At 37.5% G+C, this 24,079-nt stretch overlaps 1 protein-coding gene across 4 annotated transcripts in view; it reads left to right on the plus strand.

Annotated features, from left to right (window-relative positions):
* SSBP2 (single stranded DNA binding protein 2) overlaps positions 1 to 24,079 on the plus strand; it is a 134,877-nt gene that overhangs the window by 37,225 nt on the left and 73,573 nt on the right. The window lies entirely within an intron of this gene.

Below are 24,079 nucleotides of genomic sequence, written 5' to 3' on the forward strand. Positions count from 1 at the left end.
AACAATGTTGCACAGTCAGATCTGGGCTACATTGATCACTAGACATAATTAATGGGGAAAAAAAAGGTATCAGAGAGAGGAACAAAGTTTCAAGAAAGTTTTGCACCCACAGAGATGTTAAGGTCAGCCAATTTAGTGAAACACATTCCTCAAATGGGAAATGAAGTAACTCTTGCAAGTACAATTACTGTAATAATTTTTACTTGATCTGTTTTAAATATTGGAAAAGTAAAATATTTAGCAGTATATTTTCAATCCTTGTTTCATTCCCCACAAGGAACAATAATTTTACAGGAATACTTTAAAACTCTGGGAAAATGACAGTAGAGATTTAAATTTGGGAAGATCAGAATCCACAGCGCAACAGTTCACTTGAATGGGGGACATTGTACTCTCAAAAGATACTTTTTTAAACAAAAGCCAAAAATCCAAAACCTGTAAATGTTATGAAACAATTGTGAAACAGAATGATCAGCAAGAAGAAATTTTCATTGAGAAAGTACTTGGAAGTCTAAAGAGGAGGGGAGTACACAAATCTTTAAACTCACAAGACTTTCACTGATCAGTAAGTTCACTATTGAATCTAAATTTTGAGGTATACTAAGCTTTTGAGTAAGTGAATCAAAATAGTGTAAAATTTAAAAAAGTTGTCTTATCGTCACCCTTTATGGTTTCTAACTTATACAGGTCTTGGACTATTACATGACTTTACTGCTCAGTTCTGTTGCATTATGATGTGTATTATCATGGTTCAAGAGGAGTGAGAAAATACGAGTTCTGTGTGTGATACAATTTTGAGATTGTCTGAATGTTTAAGTTACTGTATAAAGTCATGCTTGGTGAAGAAAAGATAAAATCATGGCATGATTCTATATGCATATCCGGACAGGATGTGTGCTTATTTTAGAAACAATTCAGTTTATTTCAGAAGTTGACTCACCAATTATTTCTAAAACCCGTTCTCTCAATCTTTTAAGGTGACAGGAAAAGCTTTGCATTATTTTTGTCACAATTGAGATAAACTCATTTAACACCTTGCAAGACTCTTGGTGTTCCTAAGCATCACCTGTTTTTTGCTTAGCAGGACAGTCTGCATCATGATATTTGTGTCCAGTATTTTATGAGTGTGTTGTATGCTCATGTTAAAGAACATAAAAAATCATTATAAAACATGGCCAAACAAATTTCACAGCAGAGGAAGATGAACATTTATTAAGTGCAATCCTGACCCATGCAGTGTTTTACCACTGACTTCAGAGGGGTCAAAACTCCACCATCAGTGAAGATCCATCAGGAAGCTGTTTGTTGGATTCAGGCTTCTCCACGAGGCCAAGGGGTCTGGTAAATCAAAACCCTGCTAGTCACGTTGCAGGTCAAGTAGAGCATTTGTAGTGGTGCTGTCATATCTGAAGGCTGTAATTGTAAGTACAAAACAGCACAAAAGGCTCGTTTATTAATTCATATGAGCAATTCAGAATTTTTTATTAGGCATGCGTTCCACTTGAGCTAAGAAAAATCATTCCTGCTGAAGGAGTGTGTGGTCTAGGTGCACCAGACGTGTCATCTCTAGCACTGAGTGGGCTGTGTTAGCTGAGGGAATGATCTTGTCTGTCTTTGCTTTTGTGGAGAGAGAAAGGTTTGAGGATGTTTGATGGAGGAGGAAATCACTTGTGGATGATTTAATGGTTTGTGAAATACTGCTGCCTCCGAGTCAGTCAGGAACACACAGGTTGACTCATAGAATGAATATACACAAAAATGTAGTTTCTTTAAGTTTACTTTAAAGTTCTGCAGTATCTCAACTGCAATTGTAAAAATAATGCCTTTTGAGTTCTCCCTCTCCTTCTCAGACAGCGCTTTGTTGCTTGCAGTGCTACAATGCTCATCTTACTAAAAATGCAATAAATAGAAAAGCAAAGGCCTATTCTGGCTTTATAAAGAAGATTTTCTATGCTCATCCCAAGTTTAAGTATTTTCAGCTTCTCTGTGTTTGAAGTGGATTATACATTTATTTTCTATTGAGATTTGCTATTGGGTATATTTTGTTCTGAGTGAACAAGTTTCTGAACCCATTACGTACATTTATGAAATCTCTTTTAGACTTGAAAAGAGGGATGCGTGGATAGGTTCTGCCTGGAAGTTTTAACATATATGGCATAGAATTGGAAATGGTTTACGTTTCAGGTAACTCAGGAATGGAAGCTGGTGCTTGCACACCCAGCTTCTAAATATTGCAGGTGTTTCAGTAGGAGTAGCTTTATTTGGAGCAGAAAAATCCCCGTGATTATTTTCCAGGTACCTGTTACTTTTCCTGGAGGAAAACTTCTCTGTGCTTCGAAGTCTTGTGAAAAATTACATACATGGATGCTCTGAGGCAGAATTTAGTCTTTGTGGAAGAGTTGGTTTGTCTTTCTTCACAGTATCCTAAGGAGATCTCATCATCTCTCTAGTTCAGAGCTCGTTTTTCCAGGTTTTGAGATCTTATGAGAGAAGAGAGTTCCTATGTGCATCTTCTTCCACTTCTTCCCAAGCTGAAGACTGAGGGAAAAGGGGAAATAAAACATAAACTGGATTTTTAGCAGCACCTCTACTTCAGAAAACCACAAATGACTGTCCTCCTCTTCCTCAGACCTGGCCACTTATTCACATCTCTGGACCCTCGGTTTTAAGGAGTAGTACCTGAAAAGTCCTTTATTACAAGATGATTTCTGTACATAACAGTTAAGATATTTTTACTGTCCAGAAGTTCCCGTGCCTCTCTCACCTTGGCAATCAAATGTTTTTCTGTGTGGCATTGGTGCAAAGAAGGTATTTACTATTTCTCACAAGTAGCTATAGTCAAATCTTGATTATTTTCCAGGTAGGGTTTTTACTGGTGTCTTCTCCACAGCTCCTTGAAAGACCGCTCTTGGTATGAGCAAGGATCTCTTGTTTGTGTTTATTTCTCCCAAAAGAGTGCCAGGTCATTTACAAGATAAGAAAAAAGAGACATTCATTGCCCCAGAGACTGTCCAGTCTCATGAGCTGGTACCACATTTCCTATCTGACTTGTTAGCACAGTTTATGGTGAGCTGTGTGACATACAGCTTGGTTTGTGTGAAGGTTGTAGAGTGTATCTAAGACGATGCTATCAGTTCTGTCCAGATTATTCCTTTTAAAGGTTGTAACTATATAAATCAATCTTTTCTAGAAGTTACTGAGGGTAATGTTTGGACACTTGAGATGGCTAATCAGTCTGTGAGATTTTCTTCAGGAAAGTTGGGTCCCTGCATTTATTGCTATGTTTTATGGGGAGAAAAATGACCACTTTCTTGCCTGGATTCATCTTCCTTCGGCAGATCTAAAAAACACTTGCATTCCCTAAATGCCCCAACCCCCCTTAATTAGTCATTATCAGTACTCAGAATTTGAGGGGTTATGAATATTTTTATGTCTGTTTTGGACTAAAGATTACCATGAAAAGCCTATGTGACTATTTTCCCACAAGGACTGTTCTTTTTCTAATTTCTTTCAACTGCTGTCTTCCCTCTCTACCTTTTGTATGGGGATGGAAGAACTTGCTTTCACTCTTGGTTTTCTTGCCTTCCCCATCTCCTGCTACTCTGTTCTTCTGCAGGCAGCCTAGTTAGGGCAACTTCTGGGTCCTCACAGGTTTCTTGATGAAAATTGAATTCCAGATCTGGTTTCCAGCTGCCAATTTCTGTGGAAAATGCATATTAAACTCCTCTGCTTAAAACAGAAATAAAAAAAAAGTAAATCTCTGCTTTGCTCAGGACTGTTGTACCAAAATCAATGCTGCTGGCCTGAGTTACTTATTAATTCCATACCTGAGTTCCACAGAGATGTACAAGACCCTTTACATATTTAGTGATCATCACTAAGTCTGTAAAATCACCTTCAGAATATGTTCTTTCAAGATATGATTCATCCTGCTATGTAGATATTACCTGTGTCCGTGTAGACAGCGGATTATTTCTTAAAACTAGAAGAAATTAAGTGGCCATGGCATTCTTTTTGTAAGTAATATGAAAATGAAAAGCATTTCCTTCTACACATTCATTGTCAAAATAATATCCTTTGGTTTTTGTGTAAATAGCATTCATTTTTAGATAAAATACCTTGCTTTTCTGTTCTTTTCATTCCATGGAGATCATGTCTCACACTGTTCAGGTATATATGTATAGTAAAATGTGTTCTTACATATGGAAGCTAGAAGACTAAGGAAACCTGACATGTGCCTTGAAATCACATATCTGAACACATTATATGGTTAAAGATTGCACAACAATGAACAATTAATAAATCGTATTTTGTGCAGAATATTCTTGATATGTCTCACAAGGTGGTAGGTCCTTTAGTTTCTCCAGTGTGCAGCCAGAAAGCTGTAAATGTGAAAAAACGTGATAAATGTTTAGCATTCTTATCTTGTCAGTCCTGTAGAAACATTATTTTGTCTTTGTGGGAGGCCAGTGCTTACTGAGAGGTTTGGAAAGGACAGTGTGATTCAGAATTCCAGGGTCTTAAACAGAACTGGACACAGGCAAGCTGAACTTTTTCAGTCTCTTCAGCTCCTTAATTTTATTACTTAGTAGCTGTTCTTAAATGCAATTGTGTGGAAAGGATTAATTAAAAGCATCCTCCAGGCCCCATTCACAGTACGCATCACTTTCTGCAAACAGCAGTGACTTGTGTCATATATTTATAGGTGTATCTCAAAATACTGCACTGGCATCTCCGAGAATGTGAAACTCTTGTTTTTGCTCGTCAGAAATTTTCAGAATTAGAAATCGGTACTTCCTTTGGATTGTAGGGACTCCTTTTGCAGGAAAATAGGGATTTATTCTCTATTTGTTTTCTGCTAAGAAATTCCCCAAGAGTATTCTCATTCGCACATTTTCATGAAGAAGGAAGAAGTGCTTGTTCTGCATATCACCACCATCCTCCATCATTCCTTTCTGTAAATTACTGGCACATACAGCGGTTGGATTTGAAATACTCTGTGTCACAAATGTTAATTGTAAGCTCCAATATGTTGTTTCTTACAGCCAACGTAATTTTTTTCTTCATAGAGTTGATTTCCCAGGTAATTTTTTTGCTGTGCTTCTCTTTTAATGTGAGGGCTAACCCACTTGTTTCAGAGAGCACAAGCAGCATTTTATCCCCAAAATTTCAATGCCCCTTCTTTGAGTGGATATTTAATTGCCTTAGAATGTGGAAGCCACTGACAGGAAAAGAAACCGCCATTTCCCCAAAGGTAATTTAACTCCTCTTTCATGGTTCCCACGGAGAGACACTGGACATGTTACTTTCTTTTACCTGTTTTCTGAGAACCATTATAGGTTTGTTTTCATTGAAAACAATAGGAGATAACAGCTGTTTTAATGAGGGGAGGCTTTCCAGGAACATTCAGTGCAAAAAATAGTGTTTGTTCAGAACTGAGCACTAAAAAGATTTATGTACACTGTGTGTAGAACCATGCCAAATTTATGAAATAGGGCAAAATTTGGTCTTCTTTTGTTGGAGGAGAGGGGGAGTGTGTGAAGATTCAGCAAGTTAGGGAAGAAGTCAGTGGTTTAAGAGAGAATGTGGAGGGCACAAGAGGAGGAAGAGGTCAGATACTGAGGGAAGTGGCTGGAATGCTCAGGCTGCTTCACAGGCTTGTAGAGTAGTTTATTATTTTACAAAACACAGGTAAAATCTGTTTGTAAGATTATTTTTTTAATTGTTGATAGACACACTTAAATTAATAGTTGCTTTAGTCCATGATATTTGTCTCCATGGATTAGTTTCTCTGTGTTCTGAAGTCAAGGGCTTTCTTTATAATTAAAATAAAGCCAAGGTACTCCTGCTCTGAAGTTGTGACATGTGTCATTGCCTGGAAGAAGGCTCCAGTGGAAATTTTTGACCAGTTCAGTGGAAATCCCAGAATACCTCAGTTTCTTTTCCTGTATGGTTGTCCTGATGAGCAGCTGTTAACTTCAGCCATCTTTCAGAGTAATGTTGTTAAATGTGTCTTGTGCAAAATTCCTTGCAATTGAATGAACTCTGTTCATTCAAATTTTAATTTTTTCATTTGCCGTCATGGATTTAATGGATTATTTATGCTACCATAATGAAAGCTGCATTACAGTTTAAATTTTAAACTTTATAATTGGAGTGGACACAAAATCAAAGTTTCAGTGGAGAAAGGGTGTTTTTCCTTTTACAAATGAAGGCACTTACATGTATATATGCATAATGATATGTAATTTAATAATTTATTATGTAGAATGGTAAACCTTCTGGATTTTAGACATTCCCTCAAAATTTGTAGCAACTTTGTTTCTTTGAAATTTATTTCTCTTCTAAAATTGAGAAGATACATCCTACCATGAATTCAAGAGGAATTGAGAAATACCCTGTTTCAAAACTTTTGTTTTAGTAGTTGTTTTTAAAAACATTTTATTTCCTGCTGTTGACATACAGATCATTCTTATTCATTGCATAGGTATGTATACTATGTGTATACTATGTGTACACAGTATGTTTTTATGGCACTCCAGAAAGTTATTAAAGGAGGTCAAGTTGTAGCTCAGTAACACTGGGAATATTAAACTGATTAACAAAGGCTCTGGATTTAGAGTTCAAGATCTTCTGACATTAATATTTAACACTGATTGTACATAATGCTTCACGTCAATAAAGTGCCACACAAATGTTTGATCAATGGAGAGCAAATGTTGCATTAAAGCCTTGCCACGACCTGTTTCCTCTGCACTCTTTCCTCCTGGTCATTAATCTTCCACACCAGGATTTCACCTGATGTTTATAATGCCAAATGATTCAGGTATCCTCCTGTCAAGGGTTTGCACTGAACAGTTCCAGTTTATGCAGTGAGATTTCTCTCTAGGCTAATGGTGAGGAGGAGTTTTGGAGCTGTGCAAAGGTGCACCTGTGCATGGCCATACCTTTGTCTCCACTAGAATACAGTAATTTCTCTTTTCCTGGTGCCAGTACTTGGTTAGATTTGAGGCACTTTGCCTAAATGCGTTCTTCTCTAGCCTCATAAAAAGTAAAAGTGAAAGTGAGAGCCTTATTTCTGCACAATATGCCGAACACAGATTTTGTTATCGGCTTGACTGCTCCGTTAATACGTCTAAGTGACTCATTTCAGACTTGCTTAACACATGCCTGGAAAAACCAAAGACTTACAACTTCCATCTGCTCTCTAATATGATGAAAGATGAATCCTGAAGATCACAAATTGTGGGAGACATGCAGCTTTTAATAAGAACAGCTGAACAACAAATGCCTTATGAGAGGTGGTAAAAAATGAAGTAATGAAGAGAAAAGGCAGGCCTCTGGAGGGAACAGGGATATCCATGGCTGACTAAAACTGTCACATCCAAACACAGCACTAAATATGAAATGCACATTATGTAACACGAGTCACAGGGAACAGATAATAGTCTTTTTGAATTTTCTGCCAAATTAATGCTACAAGCAGTTGTACCAACATGGGTTCTTCAGCCTGCACAGAATGTGTTGCTTGAGAAGAAACGTGCAGATCTGCTTACTGGAATACATTTAGAATGAGGTTTTGAAATCTTGTTTCTTATTCTGAAATCTTGGCATTCCAAACACGTTAGCTTAGCCACTGAAAATAGCAAACCTTTGGTGGATACAGAGAAAATAAATCCTTTCATCTCCATTTTCTCTCTCCCTTGAGAAAAATGGAGGTCGTGGCATAATAAAGGAGAATCAAAAATAATAAGCTTGTCTTAAGGTGAAAGTCTGCCTTGCATGTTTTCATTGCAGGCTGTTTTATTGTGACCCCTCCTTAACTTAAGTGTACATCTCCACAGTGCTGTCACAGTAACATCCACAAATCAGATTTACCCAAGTTAGGGAAGATACGTATAACAAAACTCAGATACACCATCTGCAACCCATCAGTGGCTCATTTACCCTGCCAAGAAAGTAGTTCTCTGCATAATTCACACCAGAAGAGATGCATGACCTGTCTAGTTTACTCTGACAAAGGAAGAGGAAGAAAAAGTTCTTTATAGGGTGTGTAATAAATATTATGTTCTGAGCCATAAAGAATGTGGAAAACGTTTTCCTGTTCTGCTTTCAGATCTGATTTCCATAAACATATTGCAGACCTAAAATTTTAGCCTATTGAATGTACAGAGTTCTTAAAAACTAAATAATTAAGGGAGTATAGTCCAGGAGGTGAGTTTTAATATCTTTTCTGTTTTAAGAGCATGGCAGAAAAATATATAGCGTGTATATGCATATAGTCGAGTATGACATTGTACTTAATAAAACAAGTTTACTTGAGTAAGATTTGGAGTGGGATCTGTAAAATCAGGCAGGTGAAAGCCTGTGGAGCATGACCTCATTGGCTTTATCACAGATCTGCACAGATGTTGGGATCTGCCTGTGCAGATCAGGGACTTTGGCCCTAATCTGGCAAACAGTTTCATGGGTGAGTGGCATTTCATGTGTGAACACTCAGATTATATTCACACATGTCTGCAGTGCTAGGGTCATAGAAAATGGTGCTAATACAGTGGGTCATTCTTGTCTACCGTGCAATTTCAGAGTTATTTCTCAGTACAGGAACCAAGCATTATTTTATTTAGTCTACTTTTGTCTTTTTTTCCCTGCGTATTTGTGGCAAAGAGACCTTTTTCAAGTTCTTTTCTCTTGTGAAGAAAATATCAAATTTTCTGTTTATAAGGACAAAAGGTTTGAAGCGGAGTTCCATGGACAACTCTCAGATACCACTGCAGAAAGCTTTTCACTCCATCCTAGTAGTGAATTTTTAAAAGGTTTTGGTTTTTATTTTCCCAGTATTTTCATGGTTTTGTGTTACTTTTTGTGTACAGCAGCAGGGTGTTTTGTGACTCCCATTGCCAACTGCTTAATTTTTCTTGCTTCAGCTGCTTTTTCCCCCATTGCTCTGTGGAGGACATGAGTTGGATTTCCTCTTAAAAGGGACAAAGGGAGCTCCTTGACATCTTTGCTGTCTTATCCTGATAACTTGCAGAATTTCTTCTTCCTGGAACAAAATTGGTATTGTTATTTCTTTTTTAAGCACTACAGTATGTGGAGGGTTTTGTTGAAGCTGCTTCTGTTCCCTTAATCATGTTTCTTAAATTGTACAAAGAACTAAACTTTCATTATTTTTAAAAATTACATTTTTAACTTGATTGCTTAGAAAGCATGACCTGACTGAACGATGGAAAGTATTTAAGTACTAAAAAAAAAGCTTGTTCAGTAAAGCTGACATTGCTTCTGTTCAGTTTCCTGAAATCCAAATTAGCACAAGAAAATGGTACTGAAGGCCAGAATATCCCAGAGGATGATTTCCAAAAAGGACTTTAATAGATTTTTAATGTTGCTAGATGTCATCTCACACCAGAGTGGTAGTTCTAGAACGTTTATTGTTAATACATTTTTCTGTTGCCACTAAAACAAGTATAACTTCCGATTTTCATCCAGTATGGGTAATAATTTTATACAGTGGAATGTGTAGTTTAAGATTCTTCTTAAAAGCCTGGTTTTTAGCTGCTTAAAGTTTTCTTGAATTTCAGCAGTTGCAGCTGAGTTGTCTGTCCAACAACAGACAAGTGTTGACTCTCTTTGACCCAACCTCAGTCTTTGCAGTGTTTGTCAATAACAATTTGGGTTGTTCCATGTTTCTGTGGATTAGAAACCTCTAAAAAGCAATGCATTCACTCCCTATGACTTTGAAAAAAAAAGGAAGATAAAAAATTACCAACTTGGTATGTTAATTTTCTACTTTCTTCTTAATTTGTCAACTACCCAAATGCAAAACAATGATTTGTTAATAGTGTTAACTGGAAATGGCCCAGTTAACGCTATTAACATCAAGCCTATGGCTGAATGATGGTAAAACCTTTGATTTTGTTATGTGCCTTAAAAATTACGTTTAAAGAGAGTAGGAGCTGAAAGAGCTGGTAATTTGGGCTGAGATGATTTTGACATTAGGAATTAAATCTTGGTTATGTGTGCTTAAAGATTGGCTACAAGTTCTTGTTAATATGTTAAGTACCCTGGTTTGGGTTTTTCTTTCTTTCTTCTCTGTTTTTTTACCTTCCAAATATCTGGAGATAAAGCAACTGTTCCTGATGGGAGATGAACTCCAGATGTGCTCCAGCCTCTTGAACCTCCCTGTTCAAGAGGCTGAGTTAGGATACTTATCTGAGTAAATCTCAGGGTTAATACTTTAAAGCTTTCATACCTGTGTCTGTAGTAATAATCTTTGTTCTTAACAAAGAGTCATTTTTCTTGATACAGGGCTAATTCTGGATTAACCAAACTCTGTAAACCAGTCACATAAAAGATGTGGGATATCCTGGTTTTGTCAGGAATTTACTAGTTGAAAAAAGTTACGGTAAAACACAGTAATTCCAATACCTTTCCTCTTGTTGGATTCCTCACAGTTTTCGGAATTTCAGGTTGAGGTCAGAGCAAATATATCAAGAAAAAAACACCATTTGCATACTAGATTTATTAGTGACTAGAAGCCACTTCAGAAAATCTATCCTAGCTTTATTAAGTGGGGCCTGGAAAATGTTGCAGCTATTGAGATATACTGCCTTGCTAGTAGCAGAAACTGAGTTATTGTTGATGTGCGTGTGTGGTTGTAAGCAATTATACACAACCATTACCTAAACAGGAGAAGAATTCTGCAAGTGAAAATTGCCTTTATTTTAGTGATTCCTGTGTTACACTTCTGCTGAACGAGAAAACCATGTAAATTGTGTCCATTTTTGTCATGTGGATAACACATCTACTGGAACATTTTAAATCATGTGCCATTGCACAGCCACGGTGCTTTATTTCATATTTAGGTTTGGTGACATTTGATTCCTCTGATTATCTTCAGGGGAACTTCACAGGCTTCTGTAGGCACCGTGGGCTTTTGGAGTATAGTCAGATTGTAAGCCCTCTCTACCTTGTGACATGGAAGAAAAATGATTTCCAGTGGGGCCCTGAGCAACAACAAGCCTTTGAACAAATTAAACAGGAGATTGCCCATGCGGTAGCCCTTGGGCCAGTAAGGACAGGACAGGACGTGAAGAACGTGCTCTACACTGCAGCCAGGAAGAATGGCCCTTCCTGGAGCCTCTGGCAGAAAGTGCCTGGGGAGACCCGAGGACGACCGCTGGGATTCTGGAGTCGGGGATACAAAGGATCTGAAGCCAGCTATACAGCAACTGAGAAAGAGATCCTGGCTGCCTATGAAGGAGTTCGAGCTGCCTCAGAAGTGATCGGCACTGAAGCACAACTCCAAGGCACAAAATACTGTTGGAGTTTTTTGACCTAAAATGTGACTTCCATGGAAGATACAGAGTCTTGGCAAACCTGTGGTGGTGCTGGTGCAGAAGTTGCTTTACACATGGTCAGGATTTGTGCTGCAATATTTGGTATTCTACAACTCTTTGTAAAATAAATGTAATTAACAGAGCTGGTCATAAAACTGGGTGAAGTTGAGAGACACAAAAGAAAAATAATAACAGGACAGTGTTTTTAAAGTGCCATTTTTATGTTTTATGTTTGCAAGACCAACATGTAGTAAATAAAACTTTGAAATCTCCAAATTTGTTTATTTCTTGAGCAGAAAAAATAGAAGACTTTCTTGAAAGGTCTTTTCCTGACACAAAAGAGGTGTCCTAGAGACTCCTCAAGTTTTCCCAATAATTTTAGCTGAAATTTTAGTGCTTCTTGCCTTAGAGAGTCCTTCCTTAGTATGAAAGAGAAGGAAGTGTTGAACCTACTGCTCCTGGTAGCCCTGTGGCTCACAAGCTCTAACAAGTATTTGGCTGCTCTGTAAAAAGGCATTTTCATACTGGTTAATTGGTATTTCACCAATTGCCAGAGTAAACAGAGTAGTGCAATTGTGGCATGTCTAAAGCTGATGTTCTGGGTTTTAAATCTTCCACATGTGAAGAATGTTTTAGAGTAACCAAGTCAGAATCTCACTATGATTATCCTGCCTATTTTTGGGAAATCAGTTAAATGCTGTCTCTAGAGCCATCATTTTTGTGTTTTTGTCCATGAATCGAGCAGCAGGAGGTGGTAGAAATTACCTCTCAACCTTTAGGCTTATGAAACACACAGTTTTCATTAACCCAGGATCTGTCAGCTTCTGGTCTCCACATGGGTGGAGGAAGAACACACGTTATTTGGAAATGCCAGTCCACTAGCACAGTTTTCCACTGTTAACTTTATCTTGGTTTAGCTTTTCGTTGCATCACTTAAGGAAAAAAAAAGTAATTATGTGATAAAATACATAAATGTATGCATCAAAGCACACTTTATTATTAAAAAATGTTGATAAGAGTGATGCACTGAGCAGAAGTTTTCATATTTATTAGTGCACATGTAGTTACAAACTTTAATTTTAGCAGTTGTGCTTCAGGACCTTTTTACTTTGAAATATTTACTTTGAAAGATTTTCACATAAATTTTCATAAGATTTTCACATTTCACAAATGTGTAATGGAGGAGCACAAAAGAAGGCTCCATAATCACGAAACCACCAATATTTTTCCTTATATATTTTATTTGTTTTAAAAATAAATAGAAAGCAGTGGACTAAAATAAAGTTACACTTGCTCAGTATTGATGTTGCTGAGAAGACCAGTGGTGCTACTTTTCAAGCAGGAAGAGTGTTTGGTAAAGCTCAGGAATGGAGCTGAAATTCTAGTTTAACTAATTGGCACATATTATGTGAGTTGGTTTTGGTTTCCCCTTCCCTAATTCCAGAGAACTACCAAAACACTATGACCTCTTCTATAGATCAGGGAAATTTAAAATATAAATTTTAAATTTATTTTAAATATTTTTAAAAATGACTATTTTTATTTATTTGAATTTAAAGAATGTTTTGGGATGCACAGGCGAGGTGATCACTCTGAGCACTCTTTAGTGCTTGCCTGTAGTAAATAAGTCGTGGCACAGATACTTCTTTTACCGGTGTTTTCCTTGCATAATTTGCATTCTTAGACCTGTGCTTTTATTTTCTTTGGTTTGAGAGCTTAATCCTGACTTCTCAGAAACTATTGTAACTTAGTTAATACTTCTATTTTATGTCAGCTTTGCTGTCTGCAGATATACATACCATTTAGTGATATAGCAAACCACTGGTATCTTTATAAAACAGTAAAGAAAAGTCTGAAGTATTGCTCTCAGGCGTCCTCGAATGTCTGACTCAAAACTGGCTATCAACCTTGTCAAAATATGCAAATTTTCTTCCTTTTCTCCCCCCACTGTCACCATTGTGGTGGTGATCCTCTGCTGATCAATGATTTTGCTTTGTAAATATATGTTTACCTTTTTTTTCTCCCCTTAACAACATGAATCCGTGACATGCCAAGACCTCTGCTTTAATTTTTAATCTCGACCTGACAGGTATTCAGACTCACTCCCTGTAGCTGCGCTGAATCAACATATTACTGCATATGTTTGATGAATCATAGAATTGGTTCAAGTCTTGTTTCCAGTTACTTGGTTTCTAAACGTTCTCATTGGGGACCCAACCAGTGCTGTCAATATTCTTTGTTCCAGTTGCTCAGCAGTTAGCAGCTTAATCTTGTTGAGGGTTTTTTTTGTATTGCAGGAGCTGCTGAAGTTGCAACTTCTTATAGAATGGAAGAAATTTAGAAATGGGCCCCATCTCCAGTGTGAGACTGTGGAAGTGTTTTTATTTTCATTTCTTTGCTGGGTGTAGGTCAAGTACAACCACATTCTTCGTATCTGTGGTCTTCTCGGTAGCTTTCTAATTAAACATCACCCTCAAAGTTAATCAGTTCGTCATTATATCCAGAAAGTTATATCTGCTGCTCAAAGTAGCTGACAATTTTTTATGTATTTAACTTTTTCCAGTGTTTTTCCCCCTTTTATTTCTAAAGATATGCAGTCAGCACATGCTGTGTCACTGCAGTGCTTTTGTATTTTTAGATGCAAAGTGAAATGGTGAATTGTGTTGAGTAATTCAGGTGCTGAGATACTTTTGTACTGTGTCCTGGAACCAACCCTTCATTTACTGATAAGTATAAAACCCTTCTTATTAAGTTATACTGTGTATGTACCTGGTCCTGAAACACTGCTCCCAGCATGAAGTCTGTCTAATATGTAAAAATTTGTAAATTCATTGCTCTCCAGCATAATCGACTTTATGTACTATAGCAAAACTCTTGGAAATTTCAGGAGGATTAGGGAATAAATAAGGACCTAAGTTGTCAGGTCCTGATTTGCATATCTGCTACTTTAATGCCGCAATATTGGAGATTTGGAGAGTGGTTCAAGGCTGTTTCAGGTTTGGGAGGTATCAGAAGAAAGGCTGCAGTTTAGACTCCCAGAACAATTGATCAAGATCTAAGATATTTTTCACGGGATGATGTATTGTCTCCTTACACAGAAGATCAGTGTTGCTGCACCTGAAGTTGAATTTTCAAGGTGACTATTGAAAAAGTAATTTTTGGAGGTAGTTTCAGAGAAGCTTTTCTTAATTTTTTTATACTATTCTTTTTTTACTATTATTATTTTTCCCCAGTAAAGATAGCATTGGCTGCTGGATTGTACTACAGTGAAACTGGAATTACATTTGCAAGATGTATAAACACACATATGTAAATATATTTGATGGATGCAGGCGTTATGATCTGTATGTCTCACAGTGGAGCTGTCCCTAATTCCAGTTTTTAACTGGTAAAATAATGTCAAGCCTATATGTTTCAGCAGCACTTGTGTTGGAAACAATCCCATAATTTGTTTTATATTACTGCTCCTCAGGATGAGTGAAGGAGGAGGAGTGAATATTTAACTGTGGTTGATGGGAGCAGAAACTGCTTGAATGTTGACATGCTGGTATGTGAAACTGAAAGTTGAAAATTCACTGTTCTTGGTGAGGACTTCTTGTAAAGAGTGTGGGATCAAAACCATTTCTACATCAAGGGACCAGTGGCTTAGACATGCTCATAAGCCTCCAATTCTGAATGTAAATACTCTATCCCATTGAGAAAGTGGGATTCCCCAGATCAAAGGGGAGGTTTTCTGGAGATAATTGTTATTTTAAGGTAATTAACATTTCAGTTTTCTGCATGCTCATCCATCTTTTCCTCCCCACACCCCTCCCATATGTCTCAAGTCAAATCCCTTGCAAATTTTACTCTGCAGGAACAAGCACTGCAGGTCCTCACCCCTGTTTGCTCCCACTCCTGGGTTTGTCCTCCTTTAAACACATATTTGAACAGAGCACTTGGGTAAACTATGCTGTTCTCTCTCCTTCTTTCCCCCCTCTACCAAGTGCTGGTCCTGGCAGCCTCCCAGCATCCTCTTCCTCCAGCCCTGCTCTCATGGAGCACAGAATCCCTTGCGGAAATCCTGTGACCATCCCCCCTTTCCTTGGCTACAGACTCATCTTTTTTTCCAGCCCTGCTGTCTTTGCCCTGGAGCAGATTTATACCCAGACATCATCAGATTCACATCCCTTTACCATCTCGGTAGGCTCTTCCCTGTTTCTGGATCCTTGCTGAAGTCTTTGCCTTCTCCCTCTCATCCTTCTCCATATGCAATCTCACTGAATTTTTAAAAAAAATGAAATAACAGCATGGTAACATACAATGTGACCATTCCTCTCCTCTGATTTGCCTTCTCCCCTTTCCTTGTTTAGTTTTATTCCATCACAGGTTCAGGAAAGGGTTGTAGCTCTCCTGCTGCTTGTTCCAGTCATTCAGTTCCCTTTTCTTGCATTCTCTGCATAATTCTTTTCCTTTCTCTTCTTAATCTCCGTTCTCACCTGATTTACAACTAAAGGTTTTCAATCCTCCTTGTCTTTAGGATCATGCATGAAAAAAACTTAATTTCATTTTCCTTTAGCCACATCACCAGCTCAAGCTGGTGTGTCACCAGCTTTTCACCCCTCGCTGTGTGTGTGTGGTGTCTCTCCTTCACAGGTATGAGGGACCTTCACCAACCCAGATTTCACCTGTTTTGTGAACAGGTTTGTGAACTGTTTTGTGGAATCTGATCCCCTCCGGATTTGATTCAGCCCATCCCACCTTCAGTGCCACTGATGGCTTGACTGTGCTCACCTCATTGACCTCCTGACTTGCCAGATGCTCCTTCCCTTTTTTCGTGTTTCCTGTGGTGACTTTTCCTCGTCTTTTTACCTCTTATTACCTTTTTGCCTTTTTCCTCTTGGTATATTCACTCTTAGGTCAGTTCCAAACGCAAACACAAACTCAACTGTTATCTTCATAATTCTACCTGTTCATTTCTTTAAAAATTTATTTTCTCCAAATCAACATCTTGGCTGACTTTTGCATCTTTCCAAGCTCATTTTGAAGGAAGTGAGGGAATTAAGATTCCTGTTTTCATCATCATCTTTACCTGTTTAAAGCAATAGACTGTTTGACCCTCAGGCTTTCTAACTTCGTGTCCTTTTACCTTGTTCTTTTCATAGCCAGATATGATTTGAGATCTGCAGGTGTTTTCCAGTCACTGCATATATGCTTATTTTAGTCTTCCTGTAGAGCTAAAATTACTGTCTCTGTGCTTAACCAGTATATTGATTACGGAATTGTGCTTTTCTCTGGCCTTCAAACATTTGGGTTTGCAATACAAGTATTCATCCAGAACACCTCTGTAAAGATCCTGTTTCTGACTTGCTACTCAGTTTCCATCCTACATGCTTGTGCTGGTTTAAAAGTTAACCAGCAGGGGAAATGAACTCAACTCAAAAGAGAGATTATAAGTCAGAATAACAATTTATTAAAATAGTACAATAAGTACAATTATACAGACAGACAATTGGTCTTAACCCACAAACCCAAATGTATAACCCAGTACCCTGGGGCATGAACAAAATGGTGTTCCTTGGCCCCCCCACCAAGTCCAAAGTAAAGGGAGAGGGGGGAAAAACCTGCTGGTGGGAGAGGGGTTGCAGTCTGGTCAAAAGTAGTGATTGCAGTCCAATTGAGGGTGGTGGTCTCAGTCTGTTTGAGAGCGGTGAGCTGCAGTCCGGTTGAGAGCGGTGAGCTGCAGTCTTCCTCTGGATCCCACAGGTGGTAGAAAAGTTCTGAAACTCCAGGTTTATATATTCTCCAGTTCAGGCAGGAATGGTCAATCCTTCCCTCAGAGCGGGGAATTCCATAAAAGGGTATGAGGACAGGAACATCCCCCCACAGGCAGGCCCCCCCCCCGACAACAGTTTCTGGGAAATGGCATGGAGGGCCATAGAATACACAGTTTTGGGCTATACCCATCCAGGGATGAATCGGTCCCAGTTGTTCTAACTAGGACAATGCTGCTGGTTGTCAATCCTGTATTTCAGATAATAATAGTATCAACAAATTAACAATAAATTAATAATTTCAGATAATGACAAATTATTAATAAAAAGTTAATCACCTGGCATAATACTGATTTTGCCCTTCCTGCGATGATTTTCAAACCATCATTCCAGTGCTTTTGCTTTGTGTTGAAGAGAAACTGTCTGAATATACTCAGACTTTCCTTGTTACCGTTCTTCAGATTTATCCTTAAAATGTGGTTTCAGTGTTTTGGTTGGGTTTATGTTTGTTTCTCTTTTGTTTATTTTCCAATTTTTTATACATTATATATATTTTTGCAACCAGACATGCCTGTCTCGTATTAGCCTCATTAGCCACCAGCGTGCTTGTAACAAATGTGAGTAGAGCCCTTCCCAAATCTTCGTTCACGAAACCTAACCATGATGATGATGATGATGATGATATATATACACTTTATATATTTATATAAGCCTTGTACAGACACCTCAACCTTCCCCACGATCAGTCTATAAAAAAATGTTCGTTTTGCTCTCCTTCATGCGTATCAATCATCAAATAAGTCAATAGCATTCAAAAACCTTTGACATAATTATAAGTTAACTCTTTTTAGCTTTAAACCTGAAGAGTATGCACTGTTTTCAGTTTTGCAGAAACTGAGCATTCCCAGATGCTCACAGCTCTGTTATTTGCAAATATTCAGGCTTTGTAATTGGTTACGTCATAGGTAGTAAATGGGGGTAAAAAAATAAAACAAAAGCTGTTAATGATCAAAGGGAGACTTTTGGAGTTTAATATATTTGGTCCTCTAGGCTGGAGAAGGAATAAGACCTTATGACCAGAGGTGGTGCAGGGACAATGTATAAACCAGTAAATTGAATTAAAATAAATCAGAGGAGTCAAAGACATACCCCGTTATATTACTGTGTTTTTTGAAAAAAAAAAAAAAAAAAAAAACCCACTGAATTGCCAAATAGCAAATCCTCGGTAGAGGTGTGATCAGTAGTGTCTTTAATAGTCCAAATAATACTTTTGAAAATGAGGTACAAACCCAACAAAAAGTATAAATCATGTGGAGAGATTGAGACAGCTGTGGAGAAAGGGCTCAGAAAATGATACCAACCCTAAGAGGAGATGATTTTGTGAGTATTGTCATAGCTAATATATCTTGAGTTTGAAGAATTTTAGGTGTTACTCAATATTCTGTTTGTGTTAGGAACTTTCTTACCAATTCACTGCTGAGTGCTGTGTGGTTCAAATATGGTAACAACATTGATTTGGAATTTTACATAGATACCTGTTTGTGATTTAACACCTTTTCTGTTCTTAATCCTGTTAAGTGTTGTCAGATTTCCCAAGAAAGTCTTGTTAGTGTCATTAACAATGCTGTTATAGAACACAAAGGGTACCATTAAAGGTATTAGGATTTTTCCCCCTGAAATTGAAAGCTTTCGCATTCAGCAGTCTTTGTTTTGTTCATTCTTTGCAGCTGCAAGTGCCCTGATTATGAGTCAGCTCCATCAGTCTTATCTAGGCAGACAAAGTGTTTTTCTCTTCTTTCTCTTACGAGTCTTTGCCTGCCACTTTTGTACCAATTCTACCACTTCCATAACCATTCCACACAGAGGAAGTGAGACGATTCCTTATCTCCCAAGAATGAAAACCCCTAACCAATCAACCTCTCAAATCCCTCTTCAAGTGCAACTTAAGTGTGTCCCAAACTTCCCAGAGGTACCACAAAACCTTAACATTAGTTTGATTCACCTGTCCTTTCCAGCAAGGATATTGAGGGAATATTAATCCCTCTTAGAAAGAAGAAGTTGGAAAAGCCTATTTTTTAAAGTTCATAGTTGAAACTCCTCAAGCAATACCAAATACCAACCAACAATAAAAGAGAAAACCCTAAACATGAAGAATCAGGAGTGTGTGCCTCTGTTTCTCTCTCATTTGTAGGAGAAGAAGAGTTCTCAGAATTGGATCTGAATAGATTTAAGGAAGAAATTCAGGAAGGTTTATTCCCCTCAGGTGCACATGTTTGTTTTTTAAAACAATGATTGAGTTATTTTAATACTCTGAATGTTCATCGTCATGTACAGCACTGGAAAAATAGAATAAACAAAGGGGAAAACATTTTCCACTCGGCAGCATTAAAAAAAAGAGTTGAATCTTGGTCTATGCAGATTTGGAAGAGCTTGTCTGAGTAGAATAGGAACACAGTAAAAATAGAACCCCCCAAACTTTTATATAATAATTGTAATAATAAAAGATAGAAAAGATTGTTTGAACACAGCTTTAATCTCTTTAGTTAACCGTAATACAACTTGAAAGTCGGTTCTCTCCCAGAGATTCAACTCTGGAAGAATAGATCTCAGGTAATATCTTATTATCAATGTATTTTAGATGAGACATTCTCAGATTTTTCTGCTCTGTGGCCATTGCTGTCTGTCTGTTTCCTCTCCAAAGACTTACTTGAGTAGCAACAAAACTCTATTAGTTTTCCTTTGCTACACTGGAGAGTGAAATAAATTTCTATTTATCCTAATATAATTCTAATTACTGTTCTGCAACAGGAAAAAGGCAGAATTTTTTAAAAGTTAAAGTGGAGTCATGTTATACAGAAACTTATAAAGTCCTCTGGGAAGGTATTTCTGGCATTGTCAGTGACACAGTGTTTTCCAATTTCAAAATCAGTCACTTCAGTGTGTGTGTGACTGATTTCTTTGTAATTCACAATCATATTTTTAAGTATCAGCATCACTGTGTCTCATATTGCAGAAGTTGTATTTGAGATAGCACACAGAATGAAGAACATGGAGTATGTTTATAACATTTAAATTCAGACAGTAAAAAGAGGCAGTGAATGTTGACACTGTTTTTTTCAAGTAGTCTGGGTATAAGAGTTTCACTAAGTTCTTGAAAAGGCAAAATAGTAAATGTTAAAAGCCATAAAGGAGCATACTCAGATGTTATGTGTAGTTTTCAGTTCTTGGGTATGTTAGTGAACTTCTTTTCCATCAGTAAACTGCTGGTTTAGAGGTGGAGGGAGGACTTCCAGTGATTTCATTTTATTCCTTCTCTTATAATGCAGAAAGAAAGCATAATCTATATTTAAATATATATAAATGTCTATATACGTATAGGAGTCAAGTGAGGAGGACTGAGGTAAAAGCCCAACTTTGAGGCAGAATTCTGTATAAAGAGAACTGAATTTCTTTGCTTCACTTTTTGATCTCCAAACTGGGCACAACTGTCCTTTTCTCAAGTCTCTTGTCTCTAATATTTAAAGTGTAAATTACTTGTGGTAAGAATTACCTCTTCCTCTTTTGTTATACAACATCTCTAATCAAATTCTGTTTTGGCTGAGTTTTTTATTAAAGTGCAAACAGTAAGAAATAGTAGGCATGGGGAGCTCATTGCATATTAAAAAAATTCTTAAGACAGGCTGAAATCTATGAGCCCCTGGAGACAAAGATTGTGGAGAATATACAGGGTTTTGGCTGCATTTTCATATGTGGAATGCATTTACATGTGGGAGTGAGAAGTGAGGAGTGGCAGTCAGTCCTATAGCTCAAGAAATACTTTTTTTATTCAAGTTTCACTTATTTCTTTACACAGCCATTGTTAGGTGGTGGATTTAAAGCTCTTGGTTTTCAGATTTTCATTCCCAGCTGAAAGAAGCTGAATAAGCTGCATAATTCAGACGTGAGTCAAGGAAAAGATACTGATATACCATCAGAGAGACATGAAGAGTCTGTGCAATCTTGTCTAAATTGTTACAGTAATGCAGGACTTCAGTCAGTCAGAATTGAAGCACAAAAACTTTTGGTATGCTCTTTAGCACATTAAAGAACTTCTCCAGAACAGTTAGTTGGAGAGCCAACATTATTCTCAACTTAATATTAAATAGCTAACTGAAGTTAATTTGAGATGGAATGGCTGAGCCACCAATAATAATTGCAGTATAATTAAATTCAACATCCTAGGGGTAGATACAGAACCAAAAGGCAACAGAGAGGGAGACTAAGCTTTAGAGGAAGTGATTTCAATAAAGTGAGATAGTTAGTCAGAGAGAGACTGAGGTTAAAAGTTAAAAGGGAAAAAACAATTAGAGGCATGGTCTAAGAAGAAACCAGCAGTTTCTTAGAAGTCAGTGTGCCATGGAACAGAAAGGAAAGGTAAGATGTCATGCTCAACCAGTAAAGTGTAAAGTGCTCTTCAAAGAAAAGCACATGGAAATTTGAAATATTTTCGTGAGATAAACACTGAGGAATGTTAATTTCAGCAGGGAGTGTTCAGGGGAAAATGAGAAGACAATGGATTTTCAAGATTATTTGGGCAAAAGTAGAAAACTAAACCAATTTTATATTTTATTTGAACAGCCTGGAAAACATATAATCCATTCTTTAAAAATTAGGATTAACCCTTAAAGTACTGAACTGTCATAATAAGGTGTAACAATAGAGAAGAAGGTCTGGACATGGATGTTTAGAATCATAAATCTCATTTCATAACCTGTGTGGTTCAGCATCTTATAATAACTTTTTATAATTGTCCTTGAAAAGGTCCAGGATTTCCAGAGCTGAGTGAAGTATTTTAATTGTGGCCACACTGCCATTTGGTTTGCACTTTTAACACTGAAATTGTAATCCTTCTTATACTTAAACAATTGCATATTAATATAACTACTGCATAAATTAATATAGACAGAAATTATTTTCAAAAAGTTTGACAAAACACACCATCTATGAAAAACACTAGTTAATTGGTCACATGATTTATAATTTCAGGTTTTCTGACATAAACCTTTTGTATTTAACATTCTCATGTTCTATTTGTGAAACAGTTTTTTCACTTTCTTTTTTTTTCCCCACAAAAAGTATTTGTGAAACTGGGATTTGAGGAAGTTTGCTCCTTATATATTAAAAGAAATTCCTCAGTTTGTAATCGTATTTGATAACACAGGAAAATAAGCTGGTGTAAGGCTTGCGTAATAAACAGAGTGGGAAACAGTATGGAAAGAGTATTTTATAACCTCATTATGAAAAATACGTGTTATGGCCTCATCTGGCTTCTCTGTGCAGTAGTGGTCACTGCAACCACGTGAAAATTTTCTTCCCTCCAACTCCCTTGTACGTGCTCTTATGATAAAGTAAGTGCTTTTTGGACCATTCAGGATAATACAGAACCAGCTTTGGTTTGGGATTCTTTTCCAGAAAGGATTCTAAACAATTATTCCAAATGTTACATTTGTTATGGGAAATAATTGCACAATGAGCCACATTTACAAAATCAGATGATAGCAAGTTTTTTGAACACTGAGAGTGATTTTGATACTTTTAGGCTGGGTGGGTAATTGGATTTGAATGGTGAAGGAGGATGTTAATTTTCTCGAAACTGTACATGCAGTGCCTGTTCCTGCTGGTGGCTTAACTCATTAAATTATTAATGTTGGAGGGCTGGAGTGTGCTCGGAGTTCAAGTTGCCTGTGTTCACACAATGGGATGCTCTTCAGTGGAGAGACTAAACTCACAGAAGCCATGGAAAGGTTCTGATACCCAAGTATGACCATATAACTTTAGCATAAGGTTCATTTTTAATGCCCACAGTAGGAAAAGAAATTTTCTAGTTTAACTGTGGCACAGTTTTTCATTTAACCCCTTCTCTGGTGAATTACTTGTGCCAACAGTTGATAACCTCTTAAAACCTATCTTCTATAAAGATAAAATATAATATTTTCTGTTCAAAATCATTCCTTGGCATACTTTTGTGGTGCAGCACACCAGGTTTTTCTTCACTGTCCAAATCAGTGTCTGATAATTTTGTTTTCACATGAAAATGTTCTTAAGATATTTTTTGCATTTTAAAATACTCTTTTATATTTGATACTTGCAGCTGGCTTTGGGTGGAAAAGAAATAGTGAGATTTCTAGACAGTGGAAGGACTTTGTTTTTCTTTAAGGTAGTGTTCATGCCCAAAATCCCTTGTATAAAGTAATACTTAAGGTAACTGCAGACAGTGTCTTCAGGAGTGAGTTTTTTCCTGAATAGAGGTGAGGTGGTGCAGGGAGAAGAGGAGAAGAAGAAGAAGAAGAGGAGAAAGAAAACATTCTTGATTATTATTGTTTGGATCGTTTATGGAAAATGGTATTTTATTACAAGCTCAGGTGCATTAGTTCATCAGGATATTATGGCAGGGATTTTTGCTGTTGCTTTACCCATTGTACAGTGGCTCTTGTGTTTAGGGTTTGTTTTTTTAACCCCAAGATGAACATAAGTAGGCGTCATTTTGTGTTTTGTATCTTACCTTTGAGAAACAAATAACTATTTAATTAGCGTTTATTTTCTGTTATTATGAAAAATAAAATAGAATCATAGAATCACAAAATATTTTGGGTTGGAAGGGGCTTAAAAGCTCATCTTGTTCACTATCCTGGGTTGCTCCAAGCCCCGTCCAACCTGGCCTTGGACACTTCCAGGGATGGGGCAACCACAGCTTCTCTGGGCAACCTGTGCCAGGGCCTCCCCACCCTCACAGGGAAGAATTCCTTCCAATATCCCATCTAATCCTGCCCTCTGACAGTTGGAAGCCATTCCCCTTTGTCCTGTCACTCCAGGCCCTTGTAAACAATCTCCATGTTCCTTAGCCACTTTAGGCACTGTAAGGTCACCCCAAAGCTTCTGTTCTCCAGGCTGAACAATCCCAACTCTCCCAGCCTTTCCTCACGGCAGAGCTGCTCCATCCCTCTCATC

This window comes from Pipra filicauda, unplaced genomic scaffold (genome assembly GCF_003945595.2).
Source record: "Pipra filicauda isolate LSUMZ 115617 unplaced genomic scaffold, ASM394559v2 scaffold256_size1097316_pilon, whole genome shotgun sequence".
In the NCBI taxonomy this organism is placed as follows: domain Eukaryota; kingdom Metazoa; phylum Chordata; class Aves; order Passeriformes; family Pipridae; genus Pipra; species Pipra filicauda.